General features: G+C 49.0%; 1 protein-coding gene across 4 annotated transcripts in view; it reads right to left on the minus strand.

The window, feature by feature from the left end:
• Positions 1–18,053, minus strand: part of SLC8A3 (solute carrier family 8 member A3) — a 114,507-nt gene extending 96,454 nt beyond the window's left edge. For all 4 annotated transcript variants that reach the window (XM_056347412.1, XM_056347410.1, XM_056347411.1 and 1 more), the window contains exon 1: positions 17,939–18,053. The gene's annotated coding sequence lies outside the window, so the exon portion shown is untranslated. The remainder of the gene's footprint in view (positions 1–17,938) is intronic.
• Positions 18,054–19,790: the final 1,737 nt, after the last annotated feature.

Consider the following 19,790-nt stretch of genomic DNA (forward strand, 5'->3'; position numbering starts at 1 on the left):
TTCCCCGGGGTTCAGAGGGACGTCAGCCCCAGTGAGGGCTGTTAGACAGCCCCAGCCCTAGCCACAGTCTTGAAGTCTCGTTAAAACACCTCGCTGCCAGCATAGCTCAGGGTCACGGGTCAGACTGAGCTACCCAGCACGTGCAACTTGGGTTCAGTCTGACACTCCCATTCTGCCTTCCCTCCCGCTCCGCATGGTATTGTACCAGATTTCTGGCTGCAGGATGTTGGGAAATACCTGAAAAAGGGACAGCGAATGTGCAGAGTAACTGTGAGCAGCGAGCACAAGACCTCTAGGCTGCAAGGCAGGTGTGTGCAGGTGCACAGTTGAGATGACATTCCAGCTACCTCTGACTCAAGGTGCACATGGAGACCAACCACACAAGCACAGCAGCTCCAAAACCACCCCAGGTACATCAGATCATCCTTTTCCATACTGCAGTTGCTGACAGTTGTATCCACCAACCAGTATCGAGAGGTATCCAACAACCTCTTACTTACAGCTCCCAGCTCCTACTTAACTGTACAGCAGCCAGTGGGTGCTGTGTCTTCCAAGATCAGTCATGTAGAATCAGCTGACAGAAAGACAGGAGTAATTTCAAAAACATCTATGTGACTCAAGCACCTAAATTTGGTTTCAAAAATGACTTAAGAGTCTAAGTATCACTTAAATTCAGAGCCTTGTCTAGGAATAGTGCAATGACTAAACTGCCCTCTGAAATAAATCATCGCTACCACCAACTCCCTCTCTGTGGGACAACCACCTTCTGCAATTAACACTATCTGTCTACCTTCTGTAATGCCATGATGGTTTCTATTGCTAGCCATTCCTCAACACACTCCAGGACCTCGCCGATCCTTAAATTGTTAATTTGATTTTAAGTAGAAGGTAATTTTACTATTTTTCTGCCAACTAATCACATATTATTTCAAAAACAAACAAAAACCTCTACCAGAGTAATCCAAACTCGGGCTATGGGTTGTAGACTAAAGTCTCAGATTTCAGGAATACTTTTCTTCACTGGTTTTCACTTGCTTTGACAAACATTTTAATATTGTGGAGGTCACAATGATTTTCTAAAATGATATAGTAATGACCTGATACTGCAATTCTTTGACACAGAAAAACTCCCCAGTGAGATCAACAGGAACTGTCACACACACACTGTCTAATAAGATCTTAATATGTGTTCATTAACATGAAAAACATTAACCTAACGAATCTGAAAAACACAGTGAAGCATTCTTACTGTCATCCCCCACCTTGGGAACTGATGCAAAAGTGCTTTACAACATAGAATAAAACTATTAAATTTTAAAACAGCTTTGAATAAAACATTGAGGTAACACTTTTAACATTCAGATGACAGAGGATAGAAAAGTTAAAACTCACTCTGTAGCTCTAGGTCAGCCAGGTTGCTTACACAAGGCTCAAGGTTTCCCTCAAGTGTATCTATTAAACTCAGTCCAGAAATGACCAGAGGGGATCTACGTAGTTCTGGCTCTGCCAAGACTGAAGTAGACTCGTCCCCTTACCCTTAATCAATGCAAAAGAGAGACAAAACGCAGCAAACATCACTGCACCAGAATGAGCTAGTGTTCAAAACAAGGCTCTGAAAAGATTTATTTTAGCAGGGGGAATTCCTTCTACAAGAGTTGACAATGGCCATGTGATCCATAAATCCATACGTAGAACCCATAAATAAAAAGACCAGTTCCTGAAATACTTCTGGAGACAATGCAGGAAGTAGCATGGACCATGCTTGTCACAATTAAGCCTACAATAGACAATTACTTTTAGACAACTATCAAGCTCCTTACCGAGTTTCAGAAGACTGATGGTTTGTCTGCTGTGGACCTATAGTGAGGTAGAAAGCTGGGAAGGCTATACCAATCCCTTATAATTTAGCTTTTTGCATACAGCTGTTCACATGACTCTAAAGACAAAAGTATTTTCAATAGGAAGCATTCACAGCAAGAAATCAAATCAAGAGGCAACATAGCACAGTGATGGCTGCTAACACATAACCTCCACATGCCAAATTCCCCAGATCACTGCTCAATAAATACAAAACCAAAGACAAACCGCTAAGTCCCTATCAGTTTCTTATTTAGACAAAATTCCCCTTAAACCATTATAAACCCCTTTGAATTTGACCTGCAAATAAGATTAGGTTGTCTGGGCACCTCCCTTTCCTTCCCTTCTCCCTCCCACCCTCAGATAAATCAGACGCATGGGTACATCTGTGGCCATATATCCTCTCTCCCTCGACTCCAGACGAGCCAGGAAAGGCTGCCGATTAGATGTGAGCACGGGGTGAGCCCCGTTCAGGCGTGGGCGCTGCACAAGGGCCAGACAGAGACATCTCAAGATCAAGGGTTCTGTCTGCTTGACAAGCATCTGTCCCTGAGCAGAGCGGATACAGCGCTGCTATTGGTGACATCCCATACTCCCCACTCCGAAGCTGGAGGAGACAGAAATAAGGTTCAGCTTAATAACAGGGCCTCGCATTCCTCAGCTCCAAAGCACATAAAAGCTTTTTGATTGAGGACACATTTCTTTTTTATAACCATCAGCAAAACCTGAAATTATAACCTTTCTGCCAAAGAAAACAAATAACTGAGTTTTCACGGAAGAGGTATTATACCAAATTCACACTCCTCCTTCCCCCAAAATAAAAGCATAACAAAATATTTAATACAAAACAAAGCCGATTTTTCAATCATCTCCATTCAAATGCTATCGAGCCCTTTGCTCATCGCTACATGAGTAGTACTCAGAGTGTAAATTAAGATTTACCTGCAAACCAAAAAAGCCAGAGCAGTGTAATTAGATTAATTTTGTCACACAAATGCAAATTTCTGAACACAGGCTAGGCCTTAAACCATCCTACTTATGGCACACAGCTACCTGATACGAGCACAACCAAGGACCTGACTTTACACCAGTTATTGCACAGCGATAGGTAGCTTAGCTCCCTGCTACCGTACCAGCTAGGCTTCACGGGGAAAAAAGCACCATAACTCATGCTTAGGCCATGACAGATCCCCACAGTTCGGTTCTGTGGAAAAGTTATGGCAGGGAGCTGTAGGTGCTTGCTGCTTTGCACTTCACCATAAACATGCCAAACCCCGGAATTAGCTGCCTACAGAATAACCCCCTCAGTACATGCCAAAAGCAGCCTTTTTTTTTCCTCTCAAGATCATGCAAAAAAGCTACCATAAAAAAACCTAGCTCTCATAGCTAGTCTTTTAATATTTACAGGCTGGTGTCTCTACTAATTTGAGCAATTCCTACCACTGTAGCGTGGTAAATGGGTGTTAATTGACATAATGACTCAAGTCTACTAATTCCTAACAGAAATGCTGCAGTGAAGGGATCCAGTTAGATTCAGTGAACCCGGTGGCTGATCCAAATGGAGCACAAGTCTGTGTATGGCTACAAGCAACCTCCAAACACTCAACTTATCCCGGGGAACTGGTCCGTGATGGTTTTTCTGTGTTTTAGTATCCATGATGCTCCTGGAGAAGCAGCCCCATAAATAGCTAACCCATAAAGATGCCCATATTTAATTGTCCCCTTCCACTACCGCACCGGCTGCACCCGACGAGCTGGACGTTTTATGTCCTTGCTTTCACCCCAGATGAAAAATACCTGTATAGGACAGATGGATACAGATGGATATATATGGATATAGGAGCTGCGGTTTACACTCTGTGCACAGCCATGTAAAGGAGGAGGTGGCAGACACTGCAGGAAGCCCTCCGGCGGGCGGCCACAGCCACGCTCTCAGCCAGCCTTATTTACGGTGTGGGCTCGCACAGTCTCCTCGGGAGCCGCAGTGCTGCTTGCTCTTCCGTTCCCCATACATGTCCATATGTCCGAGATTCCTCAACCTAAGGGACACTGAGCGTTACCCTTTTGGGTTTTTTTTCCCCCAGAACTGTAGCCTTTTTTACATTCAGAAAATAAAACCTGGTATTTAGGCTGACATGCAGATTAGTAGTGGCCATCCTCTTACTTAAAAAGCAGTATTATCTGCTCTGATGTAGATGAAGGTTTTTTTTCTTTTCATGAATATAACACTGTTGTTTTTCCAGGAATTTCAAGTGGCCAGTTCACACAGGAGCTAGCAGGGACCTCTGGAGGTCAGCCTGTCCAACCGTCCCCTGCTCCAGCACGGCCACCTAGAGCCAGCAGCCCAGGACCACATCCAGTTGGCTTCTGAATACCCAGAGGATATTCAAGGATGAAGGATGGAGTCTCCACAGCCTCCCAGGGTAATGTGCACCAGTGCTCAGCCAGCCTCACACTAAAAAATTGAAAAAGCAAAGATACAAGTGCAGGCGTGCCGGTGACAAGCACACCCAGTGCTGGCCCATGGGCGGCCAGAACAAACTCACCCTGTGCACGCACCGCACTGGGGGATCACTGCAGCGCCTCAGTGGCAACCACACGTGAGTCTGGCAAAAAGTCACTGTCCTGACCTTTTGGAAGTCACTGGGAAGCCTCCATTGCACGTTTAGAGGCAGCTCCTCAAACATCAGTCTTTTTATTGCATTTAGGGGTATTTCTAAACAGAATTAAAGCCTCCAGTGTTTGAATACCAGTGCACATCTGGACACACCATTCTACGCCGTCTGAACAGCGACAAATTGAGAGGGCAGGTACTTAGCAGTGCCTGTGATGTGAAAGGCCCAGTGAAGAGGCTGAAGGTCCTTCCTTTGAGGTTTAGGAGGCTGAGGGAAATCAAGAAGTGGAGTTACTGGGTCACCTGCTCAGTGGCTCCCCTGCCTCCTCCATGGGCTGGAGACAATCCGGAGCAGCCACCCGACCACACGTGGGGTTGCAACAGGCAGTGACTCCTCCGTGGCAGCCTTCAAGGCAGTGGTTTTCATCACTCTCCTTCTTGCTGGTTTATAAAGAGCAGCAAAGACCATTTGGGGAACAGGGGGGAAGGGAAAAGAAATTATTCCAGCGGTGTGAGGAAAACTTCTTGTCAGTAAAAGACATTTTATGTACTGCCCGTGGCAGCACACTGGGTGTGTTATTTACTGCTCCTGCTTCACAGACATATTATACTGCTGGTTCAGGTGCCACCATCAGAGTGCAACTTACCACCTAGTGACTCACGGCATCCTAGAGGAAAGATGACAGCAGCAGCTCATGACATTTCTTTGGCACTTTCATGACAGATCTGCAACATCTACAATTAAAGACCCTAGGATTTGTTGTCAACAGTATGTTCGTGCTGCAGAGCCGGTAGTTACTTGTATTCAAAGGCAGGCTAAGCGGTAAATAAGAGGGGGAAAGGTGCTGTAGTCATCTCTCGCCCTCTTTAGATCCAGAGTTCGTTAAGAAAACACAAGCTTTCTGATGGAAAACACTCATTTGAGGCAAACAAAACAAACCATGAGATGTGCTGAATTTGATGCAACAAGTAGCCAAGCAGGGAGCCCTTCCCTGGCTGGCTGATGGGCTACTGGGTCAGCCACCAGCCAGCCACGCTGGGTGCTAACCCCAGCAGCTGGGGCACACGCTGCTCCAATCCTCCAGAATGGGCCTGTTTATTCGTAACTTCTCCTCAAAGGAAAAACATGAAGAAAATGTCTGAATTTTTTTTTTTGTCCAAATATAGCAAAAACTTATTTTTACAAAAAATGCCATGTCACACACAACAGAAATTATAAGCCTTCCACAAGTCTATTCAGAAGGGCTCATTCCTGGCTCGGTACGAAAGGAAATATTAAAATATTTAATGGAGGCAGAAGCAGCACAAACGAGGCAGTGGAAGACTGGGCAGAAAACTGGGAGGGGAGAGGAGGAGGAGAAGGCTACACCTCAGAAATCACCTTTACCACTGCAATGAAGAAGCAGCAGTTGTCATTTGTCACGTTAGACTGAAGACTTCTACACTCCGTGTGACAGGCACAGTAAATGGGGCAGATAGGAAAGGCTCTCGCTTAGCCCAGTTAGCACAGGTTTCACTAATTTCAGAATTATACCACAGCCAGAAGAGTTGTCTGGTCCACGCCTCAGGGGCCACAGTTGCCTTGTTCCCCTTGTGAAAATTATTTCCTAGTACTTTGTCCAGCCCAGTTTTAAATTACCCAAGTGATGGCATTTCCACAACCTCCCATAGAGACTCTGCCATGATGTAATTTATCTTGGAGGTTTTAGCCGTCTTCCTTATATTTAGGATGAAATTAAGAAAATTTATGCTGCTAGTTCTCATTATCCTGTCCTTGGAGCACTCTCAACCATTCTCCTCCCTGCCTGAGATTTACATGCTTCAGATAACTTGTAAATAGCTGTTCTCCTCCACAGTTATTCTTTGGCCAAAGCACACAAATTTATTTTAATCTTTATAAATTAGCCCAACCTGCCCTTTAATAATTTATCTTCATCTCCTCTTGGTTCTCCATCTTTGCAGCGGTCAGGAGCAGACGGGTGTCTGGGAGAGCCGTACCTCAGCACCTGCTCCCACTGAACCCAGCAGCAGATCTGCTCTTGTTGGAGCAGGAGAGCTGAGCCTGGGCAGCGGAGTCTCACCCCTCAGCTCCGCCGTACAGCAGGCTTTCCTGAGGTACCGCACTGTTACAAAGATTAAATCGAGATTGATTTGCAGAAGCTCACTGTGTTTCTCATATCCAAAGGTCTCTCCGCCTGTTTGCTGTGTCCCCAGCGTGGTGGGGCTTGTGTGAGGAGCGCTGCGCTGGCTGGCGTGTGTGGAACAAAACAGAGATTTCCAGAGTTTCAACCAAGAAGTCAGGGTCTCCAGCTGAGAGGAGGGAAATATGCTGTGATGCGCTCACTGCTGCTGCTGCAGATCTGAGCACAGCGGGAGGCATGAAAAATGCACTGAGCTATGGGTTATCCTCAAAATACCTCCCACTTCACTTCGAAGGTGCCAAAACCTGTAAATTCTCCCATTTGAATACAGTTATCAAGTAAGATTTCACACAGCATGCTCACCCTTTGCCGACACATATCCCCACGTACCTCTTATTGACAATTTAGGCATCTTAATCCTTTGGTGTTTTTTTCAGCTGCTAATTCTGCAAATGCTTTAAAAAAATAAACACTCACATCTACCATGATTAATTCATTCTTCGTAAGTCCAGGCTGTTTATTGCTCTTTGTTCATTTATGCACTAGCTGTTTACAGATTCTCTCTTAATATTAGCTCTGTTATTTGCTAGAGACTCAAGTTATATTTACCATATGGTAATTGCAAAGATGACATGGACAACAAACAGTGGAAGCTGAGCTGCTACGACAATTACAGTAAGTGGCAGCAGTCTCCAGGCTATCTGCTGCCCCACCTTCATTTCTTCACCCCCCACCCTCTGATGGCTTCATTGTGGGCTGCATAAAGCCATACGCCTCTGATCTCTACAGCAAAGACAGGCAGAGATTTGTTCTTCACTATGGCATTACCAGACCGGATTATTCGCCTTTTTTCTTTCAGTCTGTGTTTCAGCTGCAGGTCTGCCCTCCCTGGCTGGCTGCCCCACTCTGTCCTGTCATGAGTAGGTAATCTGAAATACCATCTGGAGCTAGTCACCCTCAGTACCCACATTTTCTCTCTCACTGTTACAACAGCAGCACTAAATTCCCCCACCATCCCATCCATGGTCTCAGTGTGTCTCAGATATTTCACCGAAGAAGTCACAAAGGACCAGATTTCACAGGGTAGTTACAAGCTTAACGGAGCAGCTCTTTCACCCACTTGGACACCTTGACCCCACTGAAATCATGGATTTTCCACTGGACACCTAAACATGATTTAAAACTGCTGCAGAAAACCGAACAGATGACTCTAGGAGAGGCCGCTGCTGCCTTCTCCAAAGAAAGACAGGAGAGCAACCATTTCTTGGTTCTTGCCAAGAGCACTGGGCAGACTCCACACCCCAAAAAGCACAGTGCTAAGCCAGGTAAATACATGAGTTGATTCTTCAAGAAGGTTCAAAAAATCAAGATTACTTACACATGTGTACCAACTCAGGAGCAGCACATACAACAAAGCACCTTGTCTGAAAAGGAGGAGGCTCCTCCTTTGCCATTTCTAACATGCCTGCAACTATGCTCTCCCAATTCCCAGCAGTCAGCAAGTCTTAACTTAGATACCAGTGAGGAACGTTTGAAAACTGGATGCAGAGCACCACGTGTCAGAAGAATTTCCCAGCAAAGTACATAATAATCATGCTGTTGATTATCTCCAAAGTGGAAGAAAGAGCATTTTCACAGTATTCAGAGCACTACTTATACCAGCTGCTCTCCCTTGACCCTCCCCTCCAAAAGCCACCTTTTGCACAAAGTCATCTTGAAAATGAGGACTATCTTTCCAGCCCAGACAACTTGTATACCACCAACAGACAGCTGGCAAGAGAGAAGAGAAAGAGGGTCCTTAGGACCAGATTTTCTCTGGCGTTTTATGCATAGGTCAATGAGCCCAAGTCAGCAAAGCCATCTTATTCTACTGGAAGAGCTACCTGAGGAGCTTTGGCAACATTTCACATAACATTAAACCTCCAAAAAGAAAGCTTCATCTATCTCCTTTTTGCAATTCATGTCACACGCATCAGCTGGGAGCATCTTCCTGCTTCCTCCATACCAACTGTATTCCTGTACATCCCGCCATGGTTCCTCCCTCCTCCCAGTGCTCCATGCTGGCCCTGGATTTGCTACAACTAGTCCTGCCAACAGGAACAGCTGAGTCATGGGAGATGACCACATCAGCCAAATGCACTGAAACAAGACAAGGGAAGGAGAAAATCCTCCTTCCCCCCACAGGTCCAGACCCTAGCAAACAAGGCCTGGAGTCTTTCTTCTCCACCACATGCCCAGCATCACCTCAGAACAGCATCCTGAAATGCCTCATTCTGGAGTTACAATGACAGGAGTCACTAGCTTAATGCAGGTACTTGGATAACATGTTTATCCCACGCACCCACCCACTGTATGGTCTATTTAAGCCATCGAGGCAAAGAGAGAGGACAGCCTCTATCCTGTCACTGAAGGACACAGACTCCATTATGGATGCTAGTAGTCCCACATCTCCATCAGTTTTACAGAGAAGCTCAAGTACCCTCCAGGAAGTGCAGAAATTATCTTTCCACCCACTTCTGCAAAGAGAAGATTTAAACTGAGATGTACTCTACTGGCTTTGAAGTCCAAATCTCCCCTAAGACAAGGCTAGGATGAGAAAATTCCAGGGTCCCTCTCTTGCTGGGAGTTTCAGTGGAGGACCGATTTGAGCAACAGCTAAGGCAGGAATGAACAGCCTGTTTTCACACCCTTACTCCACAGCCAGCCCCCGTGCCCAGCTCCCTCAGCCCAGAAAGCCTCTCCTGTCCCGCCGTACTTCTGTGGTGGTGCCCTGAACCCAGCTCTTCTTGCCATCGCTGCTGACAGAAACTCCTGTCATCTGGGAAGCCTGTCACAGGTGACAAAAAACACTCTGCCCAGACCAGGAACAACAGTCCCCAAACACCAGCATGTGAGGAGCAGTGGGACAGGGAGAGCGCTACCTCGAGCACAGCCACCATTACCATTTCATTGAGGCCAGTGACACAAACAGGTAAACGAACAAGCACAAGCTGTCTTTGGCAAAAGGATGGTTTCTTCTAAAGACAAGCAAAGCCTCAAAATTAATCCATTTTGCTGTGGGAGCTCAATGAGAAGAAAAATGAATAAAAATTTGTTTTCAATTAATTTGAGCCCTGTAACCCTGTAACCCAACAACCCTCCACTCCACAGTAATCCTTCCTCTTGCTCCCTGCCCACCATTCCCCCTGCAGACTTGCACACAAACATTTCCGCACCCCTTCCCCTAATTCTTCTTCCCACAGCAAACTTATGGTCCTTCCCATACCCAGCTACCAGCCAAGCAAGAGGCAGTACACACTGCTGCCCTTTCTGAGCCCCCTGTGCTGGCCAGCCGGTCAGCAAGCCACCAGCACCACCGGTGCACCTTCCACGAAGTGTGTAAGAATGTGCCATCGGAGAGATTACCACCCTTTTGGCCGAGGTGACTGCAGCCAACGTCCTGTGTCTCCCAGCTGTTGGCTCCCCATACAGATACTTGCAGATTACAACCGTGCCACCTCTTCATGCCCTCTTTGCAATGGTAAGTAGATGAAGCTTCTGGAATCCTGCACAACCAAACACTCCCCAATCCCCTTTCACAACTCAAACACGCCCTCCCTGAGCCTTCACCGGGAAATCAGCTGCGGTCAGAGGGACAGAGGTGGTCAACCAGGCCAAAAGAAGTTCAAGGCAAACACCAACAGAAAGCTCCCAGACTCACGGTATTTGATCTGGCAAGCACTGGAAACCTTTTAAATTCTATGCTGTGCATTTGTGCAATCTGTGGAACTCAATACCGTAATAAATAAGTACTGGAAGACTCAAAGGAAAACTAGATGTGCATGGAAACTCAGAATATCCAGATTCACCGGCCAGGATGCATCCCTCCTTTTGCTCCGGAGCGTACTTCAACCTTAGCAGTTTTTGTGAAACTTGCTAATGTGCGTGTACAGTGAGATCTGGAAAGACCCTTCTTAACTGAGCATCTGCTTCCCGAGTGAGCCAACCTCTTGCTTTGCCCCAGCAGCCAAGCCCACACGGACCTGAGAGAACAGGCAAAGAACCACAGAGGATAAATGGGGGGCTGAACATGTGACAGGTGCTGTTAGAAGACTGGGAAGTTGGAAGGCACAGAGTTGTTGAGGTAAGTGGGGAGCTGGGGCCGTTATGGCAAAACCATGAAGAAATCTATATATTTAAGATGGAAAAGCAGAGGAGTGAAAAGGCCAGAGCTGGGGGAAGGAGAGGTGCTTGTGACTCACTGGGATGCATGAAGCAGCAAGCAGATGGATGTAAGCAGGCAACAGGCAAGCCAGCAGTTTTTTGGGAGTGACATAGGTGCAGCATGTGCCGCTGAGCATCTTCTCACCTTCAGCATCCCAGTGCGATTCCCCAGAGGGCAGGCAGCTCCGTCATGCTCTGAAGGTTAAGCTGCGCCTTCTGCCTGGCAGAAGAGCACAGTGCTGCCGATGGGTAAAACTGCCTACCTACTTAAAAGCAAACCCCAACACTGCCAGGAGGGACAGGCTTTATTTTTAGCTGGGACACCAGCAGGGTCACTGCTGGTGCTGCATTTCCCCACAGAAGCCAGGGTTTCATGAAGTGTGCTGTGCTGTCAGGTCAGCTTTGGGGAGATGGATTATTTAAGTTAGAGAAAAGGAAACATTTACTAGAAGAAGTGAACCTGAAACCACTCTGGAAGGTTAAAACAGAAGGAAAAAATGATGCTTAAAGAGCCAGAGCAGGTGGTAATTTATGTGAGGGCAACATCTAGTGCACCCGTCTCCACGATGCTCAGACAGGAGAACACCCCATCACATCTGGCTCCAGCAGCATCCCTTCTGCCTGCCTCCTATAACCCAAACTTTGAAAGGCTTGTCAGGGGGCTGCCAAAACAAAAGCAGCAGCATGTCATCATCCCTCACCGGGATCTTTCGCAAAGGAAAAGCACACACAGAGACACCTGCCTTGCCTTGCTAATTGAAGACAACAACACTGAGACCTCCATCTCACTCTGGGCCTCAGGTCCTCACACCAGGGTGCCCAGTTAGTCCTGAGACAGGCAGCCCCCCCAGGACTCGCATACTGGCTAAGCGCAGCACCCTCAGCAAGCACAGGGCAGCAGCACAAACCTTGCCCGCTGCAGCCTCCTGATGACAAGGAGTCAGGTCCTTCCCCGCTAGTGGATTTCATGGGTGCAAACCTAATAAAACAGTTGGCACCACTCCCACTTGCACTGCCAGGGAATGCAGTCTGGAGGTTTCAACATGGAGAGTTCGTTGCTGATGAAGTACCGAGTGCTAGTGTGAAGCTTTCAAGGGACTTGAAAGAACAGAGAGCAGAGGGGGAAGTTTTCATTTTATTCCCTTCCTGCAGGACCCGAGTCCATTTGGTACGTTGCACCTGAGAAGGAGCTTGGCCTAGACTCTCAGTTTGATTTTTGTTTTTAATCAGGATCAAGCCTTGTGCATGTTCCTGGGAAGATTTTATATTAAAAACTATTTTGTCTTTTTTCCCCTGCTGATTCTTGTGCTTCTTAATAGCTTAAGAAGCGCTTTGCAGACCCCATCACTCTTAGGTTCTTTGCAACTAATTTGCATTCAGGACTATCCGTCTCATCAAGAGCAGACTTCAAGGCTGAACCAACTCCAAGCCTTAACTGCTGCAGGCAATTCAGGCAGCAGCTTTACAGGTGGAAGCAGGGCTTCTTAAACCAACCTGAACATTTTCCACCTCCGGTCATTTGTTCCCACTCTGTACTAGCTTTCCCTTTTTTGTTGGTGTAGCTGTTGGCATGGCTATGCCATGAATGAGACCAGGAACCAACCTGGCTGAAAAGCAAGCTGAACCCACTACCTGGCCACATGTGCCACAGTGCCAGTACCCTGCAGGGGATAGGACAGGAGCAGGAACAAGCAGACAAGGTGGGAAGGCTGTAGAAACCAAGGCACAAATGACAAGCACAGCAGGGGCATTAGCTGCATGGGCAGGGGCAGGTTTGCCTCTTGCCGTGGTGAACCCTGCAACACCTCCTGAAACATTTAACAGCCTCATCTTGCTATGCAAAGGCAGAGATGTATCCCCACCTCCATTTTTCCCAGCCAACATGCCTGTTCAAGGGTTAAGTAGTAATCCCAACCAAAACCATGGAACAGGATGAAGGTGCTTATTAAGGTGAACTTTAAGTTCAACATCAAGATATGACTTTCCACCAAGGAAGATCCTCAAGGTGGTAAACCAAGATATCCAGGCCTTAATGCCCCAAAACAAATTTTCCTGACATCAAACAGCATGGAGGGCAAAAGCATGGCTTCTTTACACAGGGCATTATTCTGAGTCTCCATCTGTCACTGGCTGGGGTGGGCCAGCAGTGTGTGGCAGAGGCAGTGGTGCCTTCCCCAGTGGGGATGGCAGTGGGAGACTCACAGCCTGCCTGGACCCTGGTGACACTCTCTCCTACTGCTACTCGCATTGAGGGGAGCTAGGCCACATCCAGAGCAAGCTGCAGCTCAACCACAAAGCAAGGTGCAGACCTGCTCTAGCTCCCCCCGCTCTGGCCCAGAGAAAGAAACCAGCTCTCACCAGCACACGGACACCCTGACAGGGCACCTTGCACTGTCAGCACCGGAGGCCCCCGTTCACTCCTGGACATGTTACCTTCAACACAACCTCAGCAGTCAGATCTAAGTGCCCTCTCTTCGGTACATCTCTGCATCACTACATTTCTTTTGATTAAAACCGTACTCTGCGTTGCTGCTGACGAGTGCTGCTGTTTGCTTTGAGACAGCCTCCAAGTACCAGCCTAGGAGAAGGTGACGATGAAAGCAGTAGCAATGCAGCCTCGTATGTCTATACTTTCTAAAACTCTCCGACAACTCCCTGGTTGCAAAACATGTCCAGCAGCACAGGATATTTAGTATTTCTGATTGCTCTTGACCTGGCTGTCTCTGCTGCTGTCCTGAGTTAGGAGGCTTAGGTTAAAAGACAGCAGAGCAGAGGAAGGTAGCAAACAGAGCAAGCCCAATTTTGCAGCCTTGAAATAATCTGCTAGTGAATGGAAATGCTGAATGGAAACAGAATCTTCTCCTAAATCTGAGTGCTCTGGAAAAGCTCCCTGTTTTATTATGATGGAAAGTCCTCATCGGAGTGTTTTGTTAGAAAACAAGCTATCATAAAAAAAAAAAAATGTTAAGAGCTCTAAGCTCCCCTCTCTCCCATGATGTCAGCTGTCAGAGACATCAACGGCAGCTCAGCTGTGTGATCAAAGGCTCCAGCAAGGGGATTTAAAGACAGAATTACCAGCAAATTGAGAGTTGAAGGAGCATGGGGACATCACCTGTTTATAAATGTGTCTTATGGGGTGAACCAATTACTTTACGATACTGTACTACAGGAACAACAGCACCTAGGTCTTCCCATTGCAACCATGGCAAGATGGGGTGGTGGTGGTACCTTCGGAATGGCATGACACACCCCTGCCGCCTGACGCCTTGCTACTCCTGCAAAACCCTGTGACAAAAATGCCTAGAGGGGAGACTGGGAGGTCATCGTGCTGAACTTTGTGCACACACATCTGGCCCTCAACCAGAGCTTGCAGTTTAAAGCATTAATGCAGAGAGAGCAGAGGGGAAGGAGGGAAGCCAACTACTTATACCACACATTAGTTCCCAAGTGGTCCGGCAACCCACTGAAGCGGCAGGAGACTCAAGGTGGTTTCCAGATTTCATTCTGGAGGTAGCAGGGACAGCAACCTTGTCTTCAGCCCCAGACCTCACAGCCCTACATCGACGAAATCAGCAAATGCAGGACCACAAGCTTAGCAGCACAGAAGGCATTTTAAAGGTGCCCCAAGAACAGCTTGGTGTATGGTCTCATGTAATCTCTCAGTGCATCAAACTCTGCAGGGCAAAGACTGAAATTTATTAGACATTTGTATGGCACTTCGAAACATGGGCCCCCAACCAGGCTGATGCTTTTAGGAGTTACTGTTATCTAAACAGTAAATCAACAATAGCATCAATCTATGCCACAATACCTAAAAACAATGGGTGATGGTAGATGGAGCATCACAACTACCAACTTACAGGCTTCAGAGATTTTTTTTCCCCCTATTAAGAAGATGGCTTTATCTGTGTAATTTAATTTCCTTCACTTTTTTTTTTTATAAATACAGAATTAGATATTACTGTCTGATTTAAAAAAAAAAAAAGAAATTTGGCTGGCAATCAAAGCTATCTTTTTAACTGTTGAAGCACATGAAAGACATCTGAAACATGACAGCAACAAAGAACAAGGAACTATTTGTCACCGCCACTTGGTCATTGGGGAGGCTTAGGGGAGGAGACTGATGCTGTTTGTTTAAAACAAGCAAACAAAAACCTGACAGGCAGACCATTTGTCTGTACAGTGCTTCACTTGAAAATATTGGCAGAGGGAATACTTGGTTTCTAATAAAAAGTGCTGACACACTCCATTACGGCACTTCCCTGCCTTGGGGCTGTAGGATGGGATGCAGGATGTATTGCAGGAAGGATCCCCTGAGAACGAGGGATACATGTGGGATCAGGCACAACATGGCAGCAGGTCAGCCCAGGCCCTTAGCAATGACTCTACCTGTCCAACCAGCAATACCATAGCATCCACCATACACAGACCAGCCTCACCTGGCTTCACCTCACCAGCTCCAGAGGAAGGCAGAGGCAGCAGAAAGGCTGGATTCATCCCTGGGTACCTCCTCCCTTCCTACAAGACAGCCAAGCTGAGAAGTAGCACCCCAAGTGCCCTGCAACTATCATGCAGAACAACTGCCCGTGATCCCAGCAACAAAGTCTGCTCTGGTCGGACACGGCAGCTCCCATGCTCACACTGGCCAAGTGAGAGCCCATGGAGCACAGCACGGTGCATGAACCCAGACCATGCTCAGTATCCAGCTCCATGTGCGCTCTCCTGTTCTGGGTGCTGGTGCTCAAGACAGCACAGAGCTGCCCAGGGCGATGGAAAGGACTATCCCACTTGGTAATGGCACCTGCCATCCCAGGTGCCATCGCATCAGGTGGCAGCTTTGCAGAGGCAGAGGGCAATCTCTCTGCAAGGGAGAAGTGCTATGCAGAGTACCATTAGGATGGCTACGCACTCGCCTTCCCTCTTGCACACTGTCACCCACTAGTTATTGCAACCGTGTCTTCACCAAATCCCTACACAGGTAGAAAAATACCATTAATGATACAAATGAGACCCAGGCAGATGAAACTATGTGCCCAGCAGCATGCTGGAGGCGTGCCAGAGATCCGGAGCCTACCTGCATTTCCACTGCCCTCACACAGGACCTCAGCAGCAGGGTTACCACAATCTGTCGTACCTCAGGCATTTGGGAAATGCTTGAACCACCCACTTACTAGAGCAGAACTCATTTTTGGCTTGGGAAAAAAAAACCCAAAAAACCACCACCACAACAGACAGACTGCTGTACTGCACCTTTTCCCCAGGGCTCTCTGTTCTCATGCAGTCCTCTCCCTCCCCGCCCTGGTTGGTGTTCACCCTTTTATTTATAACGGGGGCTAACTGATCTGACTGCCATCACGTTGCACCATCACCCTCACGGCAAGAGCTGAGGGCTCCTGGGCTGCTCTCGCTCCTCCCCAGCCAGCCCTCGGCAGTAGCTGGACGTGCTCCTCTCCGACACCGCTACTTCTGCTCGGGAAACAAGCCTTGTTCCAGTTCACCACAGAAGCCTGAACACAGGCACCGAACACGACTCACTTTCTTAGCTAAACCATGATCAGGGTAAACAAACGCCTGCAAAGCAGCGGATGGAGCAGGATAAGGGACTCCCTAGAAATGCTGGTGCCACAGGGGAGCAATGTCTCTCCCCGCTGCACCAAACCTACCCAGCACCTGTCTCCAAGGCCTCCGTGCCCCGCAGCCCCGAAGGCAGCTCTGCTCCCCCCGGCCTCCCACCAGCTCCCGGAGAGCACGGGACGAGCGCTCTTGAATGGGAAGATGCCGCTGATTGTTACCTAAGTCTTCCAGCCCAGTCCTCTCCAGAAATAAAAAACAGCTCAACAAAAATCACCCTTTTGCTCCAAAAAGAGATGCAAGGAATTAAAGGAACACGCATATAAGCACGAGGGGGTGTGGGGGTGTGGGTGCACAAGGCACCCCTTCTCACCCTCACTGCTCCTTCAGCATCTCACCTTAACTGCAAAATAGATTTTTAGGGTGATATCCCGAGAACAAGCCCAGGAACAAACCAAGGAGCCAGGAACCCAACCATTACACTACAGCTCCACTTGGGGGGGCAGAGGGGGAGATGGCCATAGCCTCACGTTTTAGAATAACAGTAAAAAAAAAAAACAAAAACCAAAAAACCCACACACCACCAAAGCCCCAAAGCACTTGCAACGGTTTCACCTCCCACCCAGAGCAATCGATACTTTAGACACAGGTGAAAAAAATAAAGCCCTGAAGCAAGGCTGGGAGGAAGGATGAGCACAAAATTACCCAACATTTAGGTCAGCTCGTATGCGTGCGTGTGGTACCGGCTCTCTCCCCGGCAGTGGGGGCCGGGGCCCGCCGGCGGCCCCGTGCCCTATTTAGGGCAGAGCCTGGCGCAGCAGCTATATTTGACACCCGGGGTAAACAAGCCGGCCCCGCCGGACGGAGCGCGACAGCTGCCCGGGACGGTGGCCCCGGCTGGCCCGGCCTCCACCGACGGGGGGTGGGGGGAAAGATTAAAAAAAAAAAAAAAGGAACGTTAAAAAAAAAAGAGGGGGAGAAATTTATAGCACTGCATGAGAGTGGCCCTCCCCGCCCGGCAGCCCCAGGCAGGGCCGCCCCCCCCGAGCTCCCCGGCATCCCTGCGGGCCGCACCGAGCCGAGCCGGGGCACCCCCGCCCGGCGGCGGGAGGGATCCCGGGGCCGCCGCCACGGGGCCGCGGGCCGGGGCTGCTCCCTGCCGCGCACGCCCCGCCGCGCTCGGCGGCTGCCGGCGCTTCCCTCGCCCGCTCCCTCCGCCAGGCCCCGGCCCCGCAGCGCCCGGCCCGGCGCCCCCTCCCCGCCGCGCATCCCTCCCGCAGCGCCCGCTCCGCGCCGTATGCAAAGCCCAGCCCCCGCAGCGCGCACACACGCGCACCCACACATGCATGCACACGCACACACACACACGCACACACAGCTCCGGCAAAGCAGCGCGGATGAAGCGAGCTGCCAGCACCTGGGCAACGTTAAATCCCCTTCCCCCGCCCGGCAGAAGCCCCCCGCCCCAGGCATGGAGCCCTGCTTGCGAGCAGGAAACTTAACCGCCAGCCCTGCGCCTCGGCAGAGCAGGGGGTAGCACCCTCATACTTACCCCTTCTGGCTGCTTTCCTGACTTTTTTTTTCTTTTTTTTTTTTTTTTTTTTTTTTTTTTGGAGGGGCGGGCGGGGGTGGGGGGGCTCCGCTCGCTCCCCGGTACAAATCCTTCCGGTTCCTAAAGGTTGCTCATCGCATCTCCCGGTGATTCACCGACGGTGTGTGCAGGTACGGGGGGGTTCGCCTTTGCATGTCAGTCCAAGTTGCCTCGCTCGCTACAAAACCTGTGCTCTCTTTTGCAGCTGTCAGGGTGAGCGGGGAGGTGCATCTGGAAAAGGGGGTGGGGGTGGAGGTAAAATGTTGATAAATCCACCAGCCTTGATCTTCAGCTCCGTGCGGCGGAGTTTGGGGAGGGAAGGGAGGGCTGGCGAAGGGGGAGGAGGACGGAGATGAATGAGGGTCGAGGGAGGGGGGAAGAGAAAATGGATTGTACCCCAGATTGCCACTGAATCTGCCGGGCTTCCCCCGCTCCCGCGCTCACGCCGGCGGGGCTCGGTCCGGGCTCCCCAGCATTACGGCGAAGCGCGGAGCCTGCTCGCTGCGAGCAGCGGGGTTTGCACAACTGCAGCAAGAAGCCAAATCAAAAAGCCAATCTGCGAGGCTCCGGACCGCACGTCACCCTATCAGCTGGGAGCCAGAGCTGCAACAGAATTACAAGCCATGCATATTTATTCTCCTGAATCCAGGGGGGGGGGGATTTTCAGATCGGTTAAAGCAAAGCACAGCGAAACCAGAGCAAACCCTTTCCAAAATAAATAAAGGCAGAGCATGTCTTGCATATAGCATGCGCACACTTACACACAGCCCCCCGCCCCCCCGTGAGACCTCCGTGGGTATATACAGATAAGAGAGACACACTCACTGAGTGGGGAGCACTCCTGTACCCTCCAAGTATATCGACTTGACTTTGTGTATTTCAAGCAAGGGAGGGGAAGAACACAGTAGTTGAGCCTCAGAGCAGAAGATATTGATTGCATATCTGAAATTTAAAGCATCTGCCAAACATTTCTGAGAGATTTAATGTACGCAATGTAATTACACAGGCAGAGTTGGTCCTGGTATCCTTTTAAAGCCACATGCTTTGGTTTCTGCAAGCAGAAACCACCCAGTCTTTTGGGTTTTTTAAACCAAAGTCAAATAACAAGTTGCGAGACAGCGAGTCATTTTAAGGCAAAAATTAGACGTTGCCTCCAAAGTTGCTATTTGACTTCGGCAGATGACTGGGGGCTGGTTTCCAGGGCCCTGGAATAGGACAGTAGCTTTATGCCTTGCCCCAGACACATCATGATGTGTGCACACAGGTTTGTCTCTCCCTGTGATCCCCTCTGTTTTCATAACAGCAGTTACAAGCAGACATGTGTCTCCAGGAGATTTACCTTCTGGCATGGCTTTTCACTTCTTCAAAGAACCAATAAGCCCATGTACTACAAGGCAATCATCCTTGACACACGGCTACTATGCCAAAGGATGGGCTGTTTCATACTCCAGAGAGAAGCTGTCCCCACTCCATTGCTGTGGGTGACTCCCCCTTACCCCATGAGGGGATGAGGGAGCAGAAGCTTCCTAGTGAGACCTGAGCAGGTGTGGAGTGCAAACTGTCCCCATCAAAAGCAGCTGCATAAACTGCCGTGAGAAACCCGAGCCCAAGTCTTATGCTGGGCAACAGCTTTTACCTTGGCCAGGCATAGGCAGGAGATGTACAAAGAGGGAAACTGAAAGGGCAGCAAAACAGTTACTGGGAGGTCGACGTGTGAAATAGTTGCACGTACTTCATGCTGCCAAAAACGGGTAAGGGAAGCTGCAAATGGGCTGCAGTCCCCCACAAGAAAGCATAGACCACCAAGTCCCTG

Source organism: Falco biarmicus, chromosome 7 (genome assembly GCF_023638135.1).
Source record: "Falco biarmicus isolate bFalBia1 chromosome 7, bFalBia1.pri, whole genome shotgun sequence".
NCBI lineage: Eukaryota > Metazoa > Chordata > Aves > Falconiformes > Falconidae > Falco > Falco biarmicus.